The sequence below is a fragment of the Rhinopithecus roxellana genome, chromosome 19, assembly GCF_007565055.1.
Source record: "Rhinopithecus roxellana isolate Shanxi Qingling chromosome 19, ASM756505v1, whole genome shotgun sequence".
Classification (NCBI taxonomy): domain Eukaryota; kingdom Metazoa; phylum Chordata; class Mammalia; order Primates; family Cercopithecidae; genus Rhinopithecus; species Rhinopithecus roxellana.
Window position 1 is genome coordinate 72,192,338 of NC_044567.1, and position 6,021 is coordinate 72,198,358.

Below are 6,021 nucleotides of genomic sequence, written 5' to 3' on the forward strand. Positions count from 1 at the left end.
TGGCTGGAAACATTTTAGTCTGCTTTGAATATCGCTGGCTTCTTCCCATTTTGGGGCCTCTTTGAAGTTAGGCAGGGCCACATGACTGGTTCTGGTCAAAGGGCTATAAGCACAGTGACTTCGTCATTGCCCAGCTCAGGCATTTAAGAGCTTGTGTGCATCCTCCAGCCCTTTCTTCTTCTGCCAAAGTGACCTGGAAGTCATATATTTCAGTTTCACCACAGATATAATCATCTTGGATCCATGGGCCCCATATGAAGGAAGCTGCCATGGACAAATGCAGTGGATCTTGTGTAAGTGGGAGATAAGTATTCATGGATTAAGCCACTGAGATTTGGGGTTATCACCACAAGATGATCTACCCTATCTTAATACAAGGAGGACTTGGTCTAGCAGATATTAAGGCCTTCTCTAAAACTTTGGTAATAAAAAGGAGCCGTGACATAGTCTGAAGAAACGCAATGGAGAAGACAGAGACAGGACCCCATATATGAGATGATTTTTTTTTTAGACGGAGTTTTGCTCTTGTAGCCCAGGCTGGAGTGCAGTGGTGTGATCTTGGCTCACTGCAACCTCTGCCTCCCGAGTTCAAGCGATTCTCCTGCTTCAGCCTCCTGAATAGATTCTCCGTACTCAGCCTCCTGAGTAGCTGGGATTACAGGCGCCCGCCACCACACCCAGCTAATTTTTGTATTTTTAGTAGAGATGGGGTTTCACCATATTGGCCAGGCTGGTCTCGAGTTCCTGACCTTGTGATCCGCCCATCTTGGCCTCCCAAAGTGCTGGGATTACAGGCGTGAGCCACCGCACCCAGAGAGAGGTAGGGCTTTTTTTTTTTTTTTTTTGGTGTGGGAGGGAGTTTTGCTCTTGTTGCCCAGGCTGGAGTGCAATGGTGCAATCTCGGCTCACTGCAACCTCCGCCTCCCTGGTTCAAGCGATTCTCCTGCCTCAGCCTCCCGAATAACTGGGATTATAGGCATGCCCAGCTAATTTTGTATTTTTAGTAGAGATGGGGTTTCTCCATGTTGGTCAGCCTGGTCTTGAACTCCCGACCTCAGGTGATCTGCCCACCTCGGCCTCCCAAAGTGCTGGATTACAGGTGTAAGCCACTGCGCCAGCCAAGAGGTAAGACTCTAAGAGATGATTGGGTCATGAAGGCTCTGCCTTCATGAATGGACTAATCCATTCATGGATTAATGAATTAATGGGTTAATGGATTAGCGAGTTATCATGGGAGGGGAACTGGTGGCTTTGTAAGAAAAGAAAGACCAGGCGTGGTGGCTCAAGCCTGTAATCCCAACACTTTGGGAGGCCGAGGTGGGAGGATCGCTTGAGCCAGGGAGTTGGAGACCAGCCTGGGCAATGTGCCAAGACCCTGTCTCTACAAAAAAAATTTAGTTGGGCATGGTGGCAAGTGCCTGTGGTCCCAGCTTCCCGGGAGGCTGAGGCGGGAGGATCCCTTGAGCCTGGGAGGTGGGGGCTGTAATGAGCTGTGATTGTGCCACTGTACTCCAGCCAGGGTGAGAGTGAGATCCCGTCTCAAAAGAAAAAAAAAAAAAAAGAAATGAAGAAAAAATAAAAGAGGAAACAACAGATCAAGATATAGAATCTAATGCTGATTACATATAGAAATACACATAAGACAAACCAAGTGTAAAGGTACATTTTGAGACAATTTAAAAATGTTGGTTACGGATTAGATATGAGATGATATGAAGGTATTACTGCTAATTTAGTTGGGTGTGATAGCATTGTGGTTAGGTTCAATGAGGGGGGCATGCATAGCTAAATAATATAGGGGTGAAATGGCATGAAGTCTGGGATTTAAAGTATTTTGGCAAAGGGAAAAAAGAGGAAGATAAAGCAAATGTATGTTAGGCAAATATTTAAGCAAGATTTCAACGCACAATTTTGATAATTTTTGTTTTTATTTTATTATTATTATTATTATTTTGACAGAATCTTGCTCTGTCACCCAGGATGGAGTGCAGTGATGCCATCTAGGCTCACTGCAACCTCTGCCTCCTGGGTTCAAGTGATTCTCCTGTCTCAGCCTCCTGAGTAGCTGGGATTACAGGCACATGCAACCATGCCCAACTAATTTTTTTTTTTTTTTTTTGAGACGATGTCTTGCTCTGTCTCCAGGCTGGAGTGCAGTGGCACAATCTCAGCTCACTGCAACCTCTGCCTTCTGGGTTCAAGTGATTCTCCTGCCTCAGCACCCTGAGTAGCTGGGAATATAGGCATGCGCCACCACGCCGAGCTAATTTTTGTATTTTTAGTAGAGACAGGGTTTCACTGTGCTGGCCAGATGGTCTCGATCTCTTGATCTCGTGATCCGCCTGCCTTGGCCTCCCAAAGTGCTGGGATTACAGGTGTGAGCCACCTTGCCCAGACTAATTTTTGTATTTTTTAGTAGAGATGGGGTTTCGCCATTTTGGCCAGGCTGGTCTTGAATTCCTGACCTCAAGTGATCCTCCTGCCTCAGCCTCCCAAAGTGCTGGGATTACAGTGTGAGCCACTGCGCCCGACCTATTTTATTATTTTTTTAAGAGAATAAGTTTGACTCTGTTGTCCAGGCTGGCATGCAGTGGCATGATCTTAGTTCACTGCAGGCTTGAACTCCTGGGCTCAAGCAATCCTCCCTCCTCAGCCTCCCATGGTGCTGGGATTACAGACATTAGCCACCACACCCAGATGATAATTTCTGAATTTGACAGATGAGTATATTGGGATTCTTTCTCTACTTTTGTGTATAAAAATTTTCGTAATAAAATTTTAAAAAACAACAATGACGCATGTTTTCAAGAACCCATTCACATAAAAAGAAACAAATTAAGCAAGTTAAAATGGTTGCTGTGGCGGGGGAATAAAATAGGAGTAAGGAATGAGGACAAAAGAGGAGCAGGCCGGGTGTGGTGGCTCATGCCTGTAATCCAGGCACTTTGGGAGACCAAGGCAGGAGGATCACTTGAGGTCAGTCAGGAGTTCGAGGCCAGCCTAGGCAACATGGTGAAAACCCATCTGTACTAAAAAATACAAACATTAGCTAGGCATGGTGGTGGGCCCCTGTAATCCCAGCTTCTCAGGAGGCTGAGGCAGGAGAATTGCTTAAACCCAGGGAGCAGAGATTGCAGTGAGCCAAGATCGTGCCACTGAACTCCAGCCTGGGTGACAGAGCAAGACTCTGTCTCAAAAAAAAAAAAAAAAAAAAAAAAAAAAAAAAAAAAAAAAAGAGGTCTGGGCGTGGTGGCTCACACCTGTAATCCCAGCACTTTGGGAGGCCGAGGCGGGGAGATCACGAGGTCAGGAGATTGAGACCATCCTGGCTAACACGGTGAAACCCCCATCTCTACTAAAAATACAAAAAATTAGCTGGGCATGGTGGCGGGCACCTGTAGTCCCAGCTACTCAGGAGGCTGAGGCAGGAGAATGGCGTGAACCCAGGAGGTGGAGCTTGCAGTGAGCCAAGATTGCGCCACTGCACTCCAGCCTGGGCGGCAGAGCGAGACTCCATCTCAAAAAAAAAAAAAAAAAAAAAAAAAAAAAAAAAAAAAAAGACAGACGAAGAAAAGAAGAAATGGAATGAGAAAAGGAAGAAAGAAAGGAAACAAGAACAGTTGATGATAACCTGCCCTGACCTCAGGAGGATGACTAATTTAACCCTCTGCACCTAAAGTCCACAAGGAGAAAAAGAAAATGATATCTCCTATAACTCTGTCATGGTGGCATTTTAACTTTTTCTGTCTAAGCCTCGAACCCTCACTCCTGTGCACCCTACTATATATTTCTGTGTGGCTGTCACCATGAGGAACACATCACTGAATTTTTGCCTATGAAAATGCCAGCACTGGGCCAGAACTTCTGGATATATGATATCATTTTATCCGCTTAACAACTTTGTAAGGTGAGTATCATTATCTCTATTTTACAGATACATTTAACCTCAGAGATCAGGTTATTCATCCAACTTCTACTATTAATAAATTACAAAGCTGGCACTTTGGGAGGCCAAGGTAGGATGATTGCTTGAGGCCAGGAATTCAAAACCAGCCTAGGCAACATAATGAGACCCCATCTATACAAAACAAAATGAAAAAATAAATCACAAAGCTGGTGTTCCAAACACCTTGGCCTCAAAGGCCCACAGTCATGTGATGCCATTAAGTTGATCCAATAGCTTCCTCATAATTATTCTTATTAAGGTCTGCCTACTGGTCCATTGTATCGATGGAGGGTAATTTACTGTAATTTACTAACTGCTGTCCTATTTCTGAGTATTTGGGCTCTTTCTAGCTTTCTGCTCACATAGATAGTCCTATAAATTATCTTCAGGTCCAGAGCTTTCTGAGCCTGTTGAATTACTTCCTTATCAGGGTGGGGTTCCGTTGTGTTCACACACAAATGTTGACCTCATTACAGTAGTTCATTCTCGTTGACATGGTTTTCACAAAAGAGTTGAATGGGCAAGCAGGAGTTAAAACCCAGAGACGGGCAAGATGCAGTGGCTCACACATGTAATCCCAGCATTTTGGGAAGCCGAGGTAGGTGGATCACGTGAGGACATTAGGATCACGTTAGTTCAGGGCCAGCCTGGCTAACATGGTGAAACCCCATCTCTACTAAAAATACAAAAATTAGCCGGGGTGGTGGCTCATGCCTGTAATCCCAGCTACTCGGGAGGCTGAGGCAGGAGAATTGCTTGAACCTGGGAGGTGGAAGTTGCAGTGAGCTGAGATCTTGCCGCTGCACTCCAGCCTGGGCCACAAGAGCGAAACTCCATCTCAAAACAAAACAAAACAAAAACAAACAAACAAACAAAAAAACTCCCCAAAAAACCCAGAGACTGTGTGTGTGCGCGCGCATGTCTGTGTGTGTGTGCGTGCGTGTCTGTGTGTGTGTGTGTGCGCGTGTCTGTGTGTGTGTGCGCGCGCGTGTGTCTGTGTGTGTGTGTGCGTGCATGTCTGTGTGTGTGTGCGTGCGTGTCTGTGTGTGTGTGTGTGCGCGTGTCTGTGTGTGTGTGTTGGGGGATGGGAGATCATGTGAGGTACAGGAAATTGGGGTAGTGTGAGGCCTCCAGCCAGGCAGGAAGTCAGTCTGGGGGGATTCCTGTGTCCCCCACATTTCCCTAACGCCTTCCTGGCCCAAGCTATTTGGGGTCTGAGGTGCAGTACAAGGGGAATTAGGCAGACTGTGATCCAGCCGCTCTCTCTTTGCCCTGATACCCCGCCCCCACCCCAGGCCCCCTCTACTCCCTCAAGAAGGCCTCCGAATCTTCTCTAAGGGTGGGAGGAGTGGGATGGACAAGCAGAAGCATGAGGTCTGCACACCCTCGCCCTGCTCCCTGGCTATCTGTTCTTAAGGCCCAGCTTCCCGTGCTGGACATCACCTGGGGATCTGGTTAAAATGCAGATTCTTATTTCTCAATTCTGGGGCAGGGCCTGAGCTCCTGGATTACTGGCAAGCTCCCTAGAAATGGCACTGCTGCTGGTCCCAGAGCCCCACTGAGTAGCAATGCCCTATGGATTCTGGCCAGGGTCCCAGCCTCCCCTGCTGCCCGAGCTCCAGGTACTGTTTCAGAATTACAATTAAAAACATGCTTAACCCTTGGCAGGAGCAGGAAGTGGTCTTCCAAATTGAGGCAGCATTTATTTCCCAAAGTCCAGATATGATGAGCTGGAGAAGGATGGAAAGGATCCTTCTCCAGGTGATGGAAAGGATCTGCCAGAAAGAATTAGCCCAGCAGAAAACGGAGTCCCAGAGAGGGGACTGGCTTGTCCCAGGCTGCACAGCCAGCCTGTGGAAGAGGCCTGGGGATGCCTGAGGCCTGAGCTCTCTGCAAGCTTGTCTCATAGCCTGACTTCTGGGTACATGCAGGTGGGGAATGGGGGGTCTGGCGAGCCCTGGGGACAGGGCCAGTGCTGTGGGGATCTGCAGCTGCTATGTGTGGGAGGTGGATGCTGGGACAGCTCTCCACTGGCAGTTAGCTCTCTGGCCCTTTGGCAGCTGCCCTGGCCAGCC